Source organism: Leuresthes tenuis, unplaced genomic scaffold, assembly GCF_036924035.1.
Source record: "Leuresthes tenuis unplaced genomic scaffold, fLeuTen1.0.hap1 SCAF_17, whole genome shotgun sequence".
Taxonomy (NCBI): Eukaryota; Metazoa; Chordata; class Actinopteri; order Atheriniformes; family Atherinopsidae; genus Leuresthes; species Leuresthes tenuis.
Window position 1 is genome coordinate 7,790,658 of NW_027325371.1, and position 13,750 is coordinate 7,804,407.

General features: G+C 40.0%; 1 protein-coding gene across 1 annotated transcript in view; it reads right to left on the bottom strand.

Annotated features, from left to right (window-relative positions):
• The window catches only part of znf385c (zinc finger protein 385C), a 121,724-nt gene extending 109,475 nt beyond the window's left edge, over positions 1-12,249 (bottom strand). The window contains exon 1 of the mRNA XM_072369359.1: positions 12,181-12,249. The gene's annotated coding sequence lies outside the window, so the exon portion shown is untranslated. The remainder of the gene's footprint in view (positions 1-12,180) is intronic.
• Positions 12,250-13,750: the final 1,501 nt, after the last annotated feature.

Sequence of the window (13,750 nt, forward strand, 5' to 3'; positions counted from 1 at the left end):
TAAAAGGCTAAATTATAAAAAGTGCTAAAGTAGGCTGATGGACATCGGACAACATACTTCATATAATGAAATAAACAGAAATGAAAATGATGGGAATGAGTCATTTGTAGCCATTGTGGTGTGTTGATTAAAACAGACCTATGTGAACTATGCAACGAAGACACCTGCATCTCCACCTCCTTCTCCTTTTTGAGATGCTCAAGAGCTTACTGATTCATCCACTCTGCTTCTACTGCAGTTTTGGTACTTCAACATGCATACTTATGTGTGCAACCATGTGTGTGTGAGTGCCTCTGTGCATTTTGGTGGTGGGCAGTCAAGCACTGCCTACTGGATCACTCCAGTACAGAAGAAGAGTCCCACACAACCTCCTTATGACAACACTGCCCTTGCTTGCCAATTTGAGCACTACTTCCTATCAAAGCCAATAAGCAGATGCTCGCTTATCCATAAACAGCAAGTAGCTTGACTGTCAGAAAACATGCACCACAAAACAACAAAGTAAGTGAAAATCTGAAACAAAATAAAGCCACACTGACACAATAGCTAATATGAAAGCTAAAAGTAGATGCAATAGGTTCCAGTCCCTGCCTGCCCCGACCCCCCACTTTGGGACTCTATCATCCAGCTGCAGGAGCTAATTTGAACCTGGAAGCATCCCTGTTTGCCATCCATCTGGTACTTAACTGCTGGAGATGGATTCAGTGTATGTGTGCTGCTGTTTGCATCGGTAGGCGATTGCGTGCCAGACCCCCAGACTGGCACCATTCTGAGCAGAACCTAATGCTAATGTTACAGTTCTCTGGGGGGAAATAGGGTTTGTGTCCCTGCACAGCTGAGCAAAGCATGGGGGTGAGTGGTGGACCATGAAGGGTTCGCCGAGAGCAATGAAAGAGGAGGTTGCCAAGCATGGAAGTTTTCACTCTGGGTAGGGCCACATTTGGAGGAAGGAAGGGAGGAACTGTAAACTCACAACCAAACATCCGTGACAGTTTTCGTCACTGTATCAGGACACATATGAGCTACAGCCATTCAGAGAAACAGTGCAGTAGCCAAGGTTTGAAAACTGTGCTCCAACTGTGACTAGCGTCAAGCCAAGCAAACATGTAAAAAAATCAATTGACTCCTGTTCCCTTTAAAATCGGTAGTGTTTAAGCATTTCAGTGTAATCTGGTCAGCCATCATCATTATACAGAATCTTGGCAAAATTCTTACTCAAGATTTTTTTCTTAAAAAAGAGATCAGTATGTGTCAACAGAACTGTTTTTCTGGTGGTCAAACAGCAAACAATTCTTCTGTGGACTCCAGAATATGATTCTGTCTTAAAATAGTTCTCAATAACTGGTATACAAGATAGGTTTTCTTATTATGCTGCAAAAAGCCATTTTACCTCCCTGATGGTACAATGGTGATGGATAGGAAAAGAGGAATCTTATCAGGACCAGTCGCACCAGAAAACATGTAATAGATGGGAAGATCTTTTATCAATTTTGCCTTCAAACATGACCATCAATCAATTGTGCATCTGGCATCTTTTCAGCGTAAATTCACCTTTCAAACTCCCTAACCTTCTGTTTGTGAGATGGAATTTGAGTTCAAATATACTCAATTAATATATGTTTTTAAAAAAACAAGTGAAAATGTTACTCAAACCAGAATTGTAAAAAATAAAGTTTCTTAAAAATAGGCTAACATACATAACATAAGGAATCAAATCACTGCATGTACACGCTCAATTAGCCTTAAATGGGTCAGGGCACTCTGAACAAATCTTCTAATCTTTTCGTAAAAATAGTGAAGTGTAAATATATGTTATTACAGCTGAATTCTCAGGAAAGCTACATTGCCCGAAGACTACGTGTTAAAAATTGCGACTAAAAATTGGCCCATTATGATTATGTGCCAACTTGCGTTAGCTTTTTCATTTTTTTTTTTGCAGTGTCAGACATTGTCACCTGTCAGTAACATAATTCCACTCCCATGCATGCATAGAGGGACAACGATGGTGGTCCAGTTAAATGGTCAAATGGAGCTATAACCGTGGCTCAACTCATCTGTGTCACGGTTCGGAGTGGATGCGAGGAACACAGGTGCAGACACGGAACTGGAGCCAGGAGGTAACATAAAACTCACAGCCACGCTGGAATATCACAAAGACTCAACTAGAAAACCAGAAACACCTAAGAAATAACAAACAAACTAACAAACTACATTATACAGAAGCAGGACTAAGGCTGCCGGGGAAAAGACATGGGAATAACGATGGAGAATCTGACGAGGAGTGAAGGACACCGGGAGATTAAATGCTGTGGGGAGAGAGATCAAGGCACAGCTGAAGAAAAGTGGGCACAGGTTAAGAGAGTGGCGCTGATGACCAGACCGGAGGAAAATTAAGGAAAAGGGGGAGGAAAATGGCAACACTGAACTTAGACAGAAACATAATAAACATACATCGTGACAATCTGTGCATGTCCAGTGAGACTGATCTTAATTCATACATTTTGAGGACATTTATTATTCTATATCAAGGTTGGTTAATTTTGAATGATCTGTCAATACTGTTAGGTATTCAAAAATTCAGATGTTAACTCAAAAATGAGTTAACATCTGAAGTTGCACCCTCTTTCAGATACTGATGAAGACTAGCTGAGCTTAGTTAAAACAGTTATCTTCTCAGCCCTTCTTTAATTGGGATTGACATTTAAATTAAGTAGTTAATGTGAGCCAAGGACAGAGGTTGCCATGTTAACAATTACAATACTGCTTAATGGGGCATGCCAGAGCTATTTTGGAGCATGTTGTGGGAGAAAGAATGGGACATACTCTATTAGTCAGAAACCAGAGCGAATCTGTGAAGTGGGACAAGGTCAGAGCCACTCCTTCATTTCTAGGCTAGTTGCTCATCATCCAAGCACTTCAAAACCTTGAGTGAAATCATTAATATAAACACCAACCTGGGAAAAGGCTTTCAGCATACACAAAGTGGCTGTCAAGGATATTCTGTCATTTGTGTAACACCTCCATCGGCAAGCTGAAAGCCAAGGATAGTAAATTTACATGCAAGCTGAGAAGTGCCCTCAGGGATCATTACTCCTCTCTTTTAAAGACAGGTTTCCTCTCACTTTTCCCTCACACTCTGATATACAAAGATCTAACACCATGTTGTTGGAAAGACTTGGGCTCTCTGGTACTAAGGAAGTTTGATTAACTGGGCAAAAGCTTCTACTCTGGGGAGACCATAAAGTGGACAAGAAAAACAGGCAAAAGAAAAAAGCAGCCACCAAAATGAGGATCATTACGAATACGTACGTCAAAGGGGGTGTGTGTGGACACGAAAAAAACAAGATGGAGCAGAAAGAGGGTTATGCTAGAGGAAGGTGGAGGGGGGTGTTAAGTACAGAGATACAGAGGTCCTATGTGTGCCCTTCCCACAGATCCAATCCCTCTGCCCTCATCCCTCAGAAGGTTCCTGTGTACCCTTGGCCTGGGCCTGTGAGGGAACAAGACTGTCCTCTGTGTTTTGATACCCTGTGAAGAGTCAGTTTCCATGCAAGCTGCTTTCAGAGCATGCTTTTGGGGTTAAATGTGAGCACAGCCCAAGGGAGGGCTGTGTGTTCCTCTGCCACAGAAAAGTTTACCATGAACGACGAGTGCCTTGATATAGCCTGTGAAGTGAGCACGCAGTCCAAATCAAGAAGAAGCAATGACTGAGCACAGTGTTGAGAAACTTCAACATATTCACGGTGCTCACTCCATATTTCCATCCTGCTGCCAAGAAGATTTTCAGCAAACTAATCAGATACAGCAAAAATACATAGAAAGAATAAATAAAGAGTCAGGAAGTCAGAGGCTTGATACTAACCTTTCAGCACAGTGGCAGTTTTCATTTATCCTGGGGATATTTTGTTAAAGAAGAACAATATTTTCTAATGTTATGTTCATACAGTAGGCTTCTATTCATAGGCTACTTTAGTTTGCAAACACAGTTTAGGAAGTCTCATGAGGATGCAACAAGAGTGAACATTTAAAACAGCACCGGTAACTCTGACACAACATGGCTTTTCTTTGCCTCTTCCAACCTCAGATCATTTTTACTGTAATTCATTTAAGTAAATGACTTCTCTGTTCTCACACACTGTGCTGTTTTTTTTTTTTCTGCTGCCATGGGAATAGAAAGGAGGATGCGTGTTCCATGCAAGTGTCCCAGTGGGATCTAAAAGGACACATTTGCTATTATTGTCAATTGACCACATTACTAACACAGAATCCATTCATAAGAACCGACTAGTTAACAAGTTATATCCAAATTGCTGAATTTACAAAGCAAAAGAGCAGCTGCTGTCTTTACACTATGTATTTTCAGGCCAGTTTGAAAACGTTAAGACACTTACTGGGGGTAATAGATTTATCACATTCATGCATAGTCATCCCTGATGATCTGTCAAAGTTATGTCCAACAACAAACAAATGCTCTTTTATTAACTCTAAAGAAAGCTTTTCATAAAACAAACTTATGCAAATACTGAATTGAAGAGGATTATTTGGCTCAATATCTCAGCAATACTGAGTCTTTCCATGAGGGAAAATATGAAGGTTCCAAGCAGCCCAGGAAGGACTTACATACTGTATAATACCAGACAACATATAGTAAAAGGAGGATATCATTACTGTCATATAGCTACATTTCTTATAGTTCTTTCTGCTTTAACAATTTTCAAAATATATCCTATTTAATCTTTAAAGTCTTAGAAAATCATATTTGTTGAAAAATATATTATCAAATAAAATACACAGATGTTGAGCAGAAAGTCATTATAAAAAAGAATATGTACTTATAAAGTAACTATTTGTGCAAAGCAGAGGTGGCTTATCTGAGGATGTTTCAGGTTGTCCTCTACCTCCTATGCTTATGCTGAAAATACTATGCTGGCTCTTCCAGAGAGCAGGTGCATCAATTCCTCCACTCTCTTTATCTTTTGCCATGCCCCTTCTCTGACAGCAGCTTTGTTGCAATTGTTAACCCAACCCCATCAGTACCCTGTGTTGTCAGCAGAAACGCTTCCAGGAGCTGAGCACTGAGAGATGCCCCTTTCTCTCTGAACTGAGTGGAAAAAATATATGGTTCAATTATAAGGTCTGTCAGGCTACAGCATGAGTTTGTGATGGCCTGAACCGAGCTGGGGGGAGACAAAGTCAAGCTTATAACTAATGCAGCACAAGTGAAGCTTTTTGTGGGTTCAGCTTGTGCTGCCTCATTCACTTTACAAGCTTTGGTAACCACTGAGAGTGGAAAACGGAAGAACAAACAATGTTCGGCTTCATCCTTAAAAAAAAAGGTTTGATGGTGCACTACAAGGTCAGTGAACCACCAAGCAGTTAAGAAATGGAGAGAGATATGGTGAATCAGTGTAGTTAACAGAATGGATTTGGTGGATCAGTGGGTCGATGTGTGCGTCAGCTGTGTAATGCAAGGCTAAGAGGGATTTTAAACTGGAGGAAGTGGAGTTAATGTGGGTTCTAGAAGAGCAGAGAGCTGGCCTTGCTTCTCTCATCCACTTTCGGCCCACCAGTTTGACACAGATGATAAGAGGCCTCAAGGAGAGAGCAAACACACATCACCCACACACACTCCTGCAGCAGAAAAATGAAAAACACCTCAGCTATAAATGAGAAAATAGAGGAAGATACCGTGGACAAAAGTACACCGATGACTCAGACTGAGACTCAACAAAGAATCAACAATCTCACTTTTCAAGAGTTGCTTGGCCCGCATATGGTAAGAGAATGATCATCTGCCTTTAAATCAAAGACCAGGTCTCGACTGTTTGGTTTAGTAAGCCCTGGTTCATTGTGAGGAGTCCAGACATGCGTGAAAGTGTGCAGCAGTGTGATATAAGAAGTTCTGACTCAGATACCACGTCAATGTTGGCATCACAAGCCCATCTTCAACACCACCAACAGTATCATTCTATCTAAGGTGACCTGAGCTATACACATCAATATCCAGCCTTCTCTCCGTGCAGCCAACATGGTTCAATAAGAGACGCAGTAAAACAAGAGCATGTGCCTCAGATCCAGCCCTCCAGGCAGTAGCGGTTACTGGGATCAGCATGGATTAGATGTCTTTCCAGGCTGATCGATGTGAGGTGGAGATGGGGTTGGTGGCTTGGTGGGGTAGAGGAAGCTTTGGTGCCACCTCCTGCGGGCTGCAATGATTCTGACAGCTGATATCTGTGGTTGCTGGAGGGAGAAGTGAAACTGCTTCCTGTCCAGGAGATAAAAAAAAAGTGTGGTCCGCAGACACTTCCAGTAAATGGAGTTTAATCTGTCAATTAAGTTGTCATGCTTGAGTTAAATTGATTCTGCATGTATCGTCCCCAACAATATTCTTATTATGTGTGTAAAACTCCAAGAAAAAGAGCTTGACTTTGTCCAATATAATCCTGAGCTTTTTGTTTTTTCAAGAATACCTGGAAATGACCATCTATATGTCACAAGTATGAAGCTATTTTGCCAGACGAAAAGCTCTTACAATTTGATAATTATGTAATGTAGTTGCAGAACAAATACTTGAGCATACAAGTTGACATCTTTTAACACTTCTCTTCATAGGAAATACACACATAAAAGTTGTTACAGTGATGGAGCAACAAACCTCTCCGGTACAGACAGTTACATGCTCACCCTAAGCCACTGACAGCTGAGCATAAAATAGATGACACACAGTTAATCCAAATATCAGTGGTGTGCCAGTCTAGCCTGATGGCTGAGTCTGTGGTGTTACATATTCGTCTACTTGCTCCTATTTCACATTTGAAACTAGTGACAGGAAAATTTCAGCTAACAGTATTTTCAAATCCTGGTAATTACCAAAATGACACTGCTGAAATGCTCCACAGACATATTTGTCATTCATTTTCATTCCGATCTTCGTTAAGGAATTCAAGTGAGATAAAATACCTACTTGAGGAGGCAAACTTGGACAAGAAATATGGAGAATATTTAGAATAGAAAAGTGATGATGATTTCTGTTATAATTTCTCTTTATGACAAATTACTAGATCAAATTGAGGAGTTTAAGCAAGTTGGGGAGATTGTGAGAAAATATATAATCCTGACAGTGCAAAGCCAGGAAAGGATAAGGACAAAGACACGATACACACACCACCTGACTGAGAAAGACGTCATCTCACTTGTAAATTATCTTGACACAGAGAAAGCAAGTGAGTAACACTATCACTTCTGTCAATATTGATGCACTCGAGCAAAGAAAGTAACCCACACATGGTCCAACGGAGCTCCACTGAAAGACTTTGGTTGTGCTACCAGCTACCAGGTGTGAATGTGTGCAACTGTATGAATGACTGTATGTAAAGCAGGGCGTTCCTGAAAAATGGCATCACTGAAACCATACCTCCATCAAAAGAGGAAAAAAAGACTTCGTACAAAACACAACCAGAATATCTGAATATTTCCCCATCTGAATATTCATCAAAACTCTCTATAATATGTTTTCGATCAAATGATTTAGCCACTGCCCTTCCTGAGGAGTTCAGTCAGACCCAAACAAGCAGCCTATTTAGTTTGTGTTGTTGTTGTGCAGACTGGTTGAGAAGGTGTACCTGGCATGAAACACTGGGCCAGTGTTCAACCTCAGAGCACCGTCATTCACAGGCATAAATGTACCACTGAATAAGTGCATGTGTTTGTGTTAGTGAATGTGCCATTCCAACACTGGACCCACTGTTGAGTGTGAGTCATTACACATGTTTTTGTGTGTGTGTCTGGGCAACATGGTGTATGATGGTGATCTGACTTCTTCTGCCTTCTGTTAGCAAGGATAATGATTTCATAGCAAATCAAAATTAGACCAAATGATGATCAACACAGATGCCAAATGTGTGATTGAACAGATCTGCCTTCTGCTGTTAATGCAGGTGAAAAACATGACTCCCCCTCTGATCTGACTTTTCAATGCCTGCTCCATTTCTGTTTAAGCACAGGGCTTAGAGGGAAGGTTGAGATGTTGAGTTGAATCCTGTGCTTCGCAGGGTCAGCAGTGTCACTTTGCCTGCTCCCCACTGAGAAGCAGGCCAGCCTCTGCTAAGTCTATCCTTAGGCTGAGCACCTCTGGTCAGGAATGCCAGTCAACCAGGCGGGGGCCTGAGGGAGGGTGCTCACAACTGTGAAAGGACAGCCTGCGTGCCCTGAGACAGGCTCTGTGCAGCTGTCAGAATCTCTGACCCCTGCCAAGTCCACCCCCAACCTGACTCTGCCACGTTCAGCTTCACACAGGGCAACGACCCATGGAGGCCAGCGGAAGGCTCAAGGGTGGAGGGATACCATCACTCTATTGCTCCCTCTTGAAGGGCACATTTTCATGCCTTTTAATAAAGATGTCCCCCGTTCAATGCACCTGTCATGCAAAGCCATGAACAGCTTGGACTTGCCCCATCACTTCAAAACTAATCCCTGTGCAGTAAGAACAATTAACAATCTATCAAGTATATTTGTTGAAGCTATTTGACATACAAAATTTGAATAAACAGTTACTTTAGGAACTCATCTGACACTTTTAGTTCATTCTAATCATCCCTCCTAAATCATGCTTAACAAATGAAACATCACTGCTGTTAACAATAATGAACTATATTGAAAAAAACTTCCATCTCACAACACAGATAAAAATGCTTGATGCATGAAAACTACAGCAAATTAATAGCTTATAAGCTTGATTTTAATGACCCACTTATAACACAGTCGAATATGAGAATGTGGCTCTGCTCTGCCATGACGGAACAGTGATGTCCTCCAGTCCCAAGCTACCCCCAGCTAATAGGGAATTAGCTGTGTGTTTGTTCTGGCAAATAGAACATCACCCAGAGAGTATGTCACAATTTTAGCACAAAACTTTTCAGAGACTCCTACTGAAGGTCACTGTGCTTTTCTGAATGGTTTCGGCATCAGATTAAATAAAGTCTAGCAGTCACACAAAGGAAGAGAGAAATACAGTACCAGAGAGGTCCGTAAAACATCCAAAAGCGTATATATTTAGTCTTCGGGCTCCGCTCAGTGTGAGCAGGGTGGTCACCTTTGCTCAGCAGGTGATAATGACAAAGATAACAGCAGCAAGGAGGAGGATAAAAAGAAGGTCAAAGTAAAACAGTCAGAGCCATTTGAACAGCAAATGTACACAACAAAACAGAAAATTACAAGGTGAGAGGCAGTAATATATGAGCCAGTGGATTAATGAAAACCAAGTTTATCCAGGAAGAGAAATTAAGATTCACCATACTTATGTTAGGATGTAGTCAGCATTCAGTCTCTGCCACTATAAACCAAACAGCATTACATCTATACAGAGTCTCACAGCAAACCTGTCAGTAATAGTTTACACTTAACTCTGATAACAGGGCGGTGGTCCCAAAATATCAACCATCTCTGTTTCTTTGCTTGCATCGTAGCAATTTATTTCTACGTTCTTTCCTCATCACTTGTCATACTTTTCATGTAATTCTATTTGTCTTGCCAGATGTTTCTAGTAAGGCGTAAATGATTACACGTCCTTTTTCAAATGTGGTATAAATGTAATCTCCTCCAAAAACAAACCCAAACAATCTCACATAATCATGAACATAAAAGAAAAGACATAATGAAGAGTGCAGCCAGAGTAACATCCTCTATTAACGCTTTCAAATGAGCCTGCGAGATGAGCAATTGTCCACAGCGCTGAGTCGTTAAAGAAGTATAAAGCCACTTTAAAGCTTTTGCTGGAGCATCTTTGACTGCCAGCCTACTGAGGTGGAAGTACTAAGTACCTCAACTAACAATACACAGTGCCAGACAGGCTGTTTGTCTCTCGTTTCTCTGTATCACTGCTGCCAACAACAAAACCTAGAAACCTCACCAATACCTGAAACACACACAAACACCACAGAGTGTAGCAATAGCCAAAGGTCGCAGTCTGCTACATGCCACACTTTAAGGTGATGGTTAACTTTGCTGCAAAGTTAGAGAGCTACAGAAAAAACATTTTTGTCTTCTCTGAAAAAACCCACAATTTGTGTTGCAAAACACATGAACAATGTGACTGATTCAATGCATCACCCTTACATGCTTTGTATGTGGTTCCATCACAACCATGCAGGAGGGTGTCAGTGAGTTATCAGTACGTTAGCAGCTACAATTAGGATGCAAACATCTGTTTTTTTTTTAAAAAAACACCTTCACATTTGTCTTTGCTTTTTTCACTTGGTTAAGAATTAACTTAAATAACAAATAATTAAAACTTCTTCTGCCAAGATTAAAAAAAGGACACAAATAAAACTTGACTACGCCACATTTACAGCTGGAACTTAGAAGTGGTTTGAGGAAGTGAGAAGCAAAGACTGATGTTACAGCTCCATGTCTGCAGTAAGGGATAAAAAACTCTAGTTTTATAAGTCAAATCATTAAAAAATACTAGCTTCTAATAGTGTGAGCGCAAGATAAGCTTCTTTAGTGTTTTACAATATTTTTTTCTTTAAAAAGCATTTAGGTTTTGGCATACAATTAGTGACATAAGAACATACGATATGATCATTTCACATATATAGAAATATATGGGGATGGTGGTGGCTCAGAGACAGTCACACACTAAAATGTAGAGTTGGTGGTTTGATCACTGAACGTCAAGATATTCCCAATGGCAGACAGATTAAAATAAGTTTTAAGCAAAGCAATTCGAAAGTGCAGACCATTTGATGAGATTATGTATCCAACATCTCATGTGAAGTAACATAAATTAAATTTCCAAGCATGTCTTGCTCTTAAGTATATTTTAAAGTACTCTTTCAATCTGTACAATGATCCCACGTTGTTCCCGGAAACCATATCATCACAGTGGGTCAAATTCAAATTAAATCAGATTTTTGTTTGTATATTTTGTGTATATTGCTGATGCTCTCTAGTCTTGATAAAAACTCTAAAGTGCCATAATTATCCTGTTTTTATGTATTGAAAAAGACAAATATAAGTAAAACACAAATTATTCCAAGAAACCTATTGTGACCTTTGACATAACAGAAAGACACATTACAGGAAGACAAATTGCAGTATTCATTAGCCAGCACCATTAAGCAGGAGAGTCCCATTTTAAAAGGTGTCGCCCACAAATAAATCTTATTCAGAGCAGCAATTCTGTCAGTTTTTCTGAATCAATGCTGTGATTTTTTTTCCACATGATTTTTCACACCTGTTATTTGTTACAACAGCAAAAAGGTTGTAGTCAATAACATCTCAAATATGAAGCAATTGGTCATATGTCCTGCTTTTCCATTATCTTACATGCAGTCAGTTTTGCCCTCTCTAAAGGAATAAAACTTGGAATGTAAATTTATGTCAGTGACCAGGAAATACACTATTTTCAAATCTTGAGGATTGCAAAATTGTTATCGTACTATTTCTCTTGAAATAAATATGTCATCCTGAACATCTGAAAATATAAGGAGTGAATACCTCAATTGTTAACATCTCACTAAAACTGATAAATAGGCAGTGCAGACCGCAAGTCCATCTGGAAAACTTATTTACCATTTTCAGTGGGGGAAACTATTGGGTTAGATTGTAGATTGCATAGTTCATACATGACGGAACGAAGCATCAACTCCTAACTTTAGCAGCTCCTTTAACATATTTAGTTGGAATTCACAGATGATTATGAATCAGATTTTTTTCTAAATGTATGTTAAAACTTCAGTATCCAAATGAAATGGCTAGTGGTGGTCTAATCCACAATTAACAATCTAATTTAAAGCTTGTTAAATTAGACTATGCATTCATTTGTTATATTAGCGTATTAACTTCAACGTTTCATTAGCTGTTATAGAAAAAGCATTTTCCTTGGAGTGAAGTGAGGAGAAAGAAGACTGAATGTACGGTGCAGCTGATGCGCAATTTACGCATAAGCTGCAAAAGTCATACTCACCCCAAACCACAAGCGAGATGTATCTGCCGTTTGGGAAAATAAAACTTTACATGAACGCCTTTAATTTACTCCAGTCTGTCAGAAAGCAGCAAAACAGCACGTCTCAACATATCGTATCAATAATCATTTCAGCCACAATTAAACTTTTTGCACAGACAGCACCCCACATGTGCGTGTCTGCAGCGGACAGTATGATGCAAAAGAGCCATTCTTACCGGTCCCGTTCCGTTTCTGACCTCCAGTGTTCGTCCGTGCCCAGCAGCAGAGGAAACAGTTAAGACAGGGTACAGACTGCCTGCCAAGCAAAGAGCAAACCTGTCCAGTGCAGCGGTCATGTCAAGTTAAACATAGTGAAACACATTGTGATAGGAAGTGCATTTTCTCAATAAAAGCACAATATGGTCTCGAAGCATAGATATTTGGTCCGGATTAGGCCTGCAGAGCCTATAGTCATTAACAAGAAGCAGAAAATATCTGTTTTTCTAGACTATGGAGAAATAAACTATTCAATCAAAATGCATTAAAAAATCTCTATATTGCTCAACATTTGTGTGTGGGGCTTCTAGTTACCTGTTTTCCAAACTAAATTGAGTTTTACTTTTAAAGGAATGACCAGAAGTGTTTACTCTTTTTCTTTTCCAATTGACTCTTTTCAGTTCACACACTGACCCGCTGGTGTAACTCCAGCAGCGCCTCAACACCTCATTTATTCGGATCGTCTTCAACACCTGGGGTTGTGACTTACATGACATTGGGATATTGTCGCTTTAACTGCGTTTCGAATTATGTCACGTGTTTCTATAATTTCTTTCAACAAAGAAAAGCTTATATTGACACGTTTTTCTTGTTGTTTGTGACATACCTCTAACTTTAATATCAAACTACTTCAGTAACTCTGCATTTGCGATGAAGTAGGTTCCCCACAGCAGTGGCTGTTCATGGGGCAGTACTACACACTTAGTTGTGGCAACATATTATCTGACATTGTGTAATGCAGCATACGAGATGAAATGGCCTGTCCTCAAAGTAAATATGACTATTAACTTTCAAAGTCAATCAAAATAAACCTTATTATCAGCCAACTTTGGTGTGATTGAATATGGCAGCTAGTTTACTGAAAGTGGCTTGGTAGCAATAACGTTTACTCAATATGGTGTTCAGGCTGACAGATTTGAATACTTTCCCAGACTCCTAAATAATTACTGGAAAAACAATAAACATGTAACAATGCCAGCCTTGTTCTCACCATCCAAGTAAAACATTTTAATATGCCGAGTTTCTTGATGCTATGACATAAACATCAGTTTGGGGTCAATTTACTGATTTTAATCTGATGTAATTTACTGAGAGGCAGTTGCCCTGTACTCCTTCACTGATGTTAATACAAAAACAGGCTGTCACCAGTGAGGTGATGGATGCTCCAGGCATTCCTATTCATGAGCAATAGATATGTGTTCGTCTTGATACAAATGATCTGGCAGAAGCAGTGACCATAAAAATAACCCACAGTCAAGAACATGTGGACGACAGGGAATGAAACACAACACCATCACATCACTCCCCACCAACAAAAGCCATTACCACCTCCAACTAAGATGGGGTCAGATTTCAGTCCATTCTAGCCGTTTTCACACTGGTGTAAAGCTTGTAGAGAATGAAACTTTCCCAAAGAGCATTTATATGATGCTTGATTCTTGCTAATTTTACTCTTGAGGTCTAAAGGGCAGGATGTAAGCCATGTTCAAAGCCCCAAGTGGTATCTGACTGGTGACTGTCCAAGCCCTG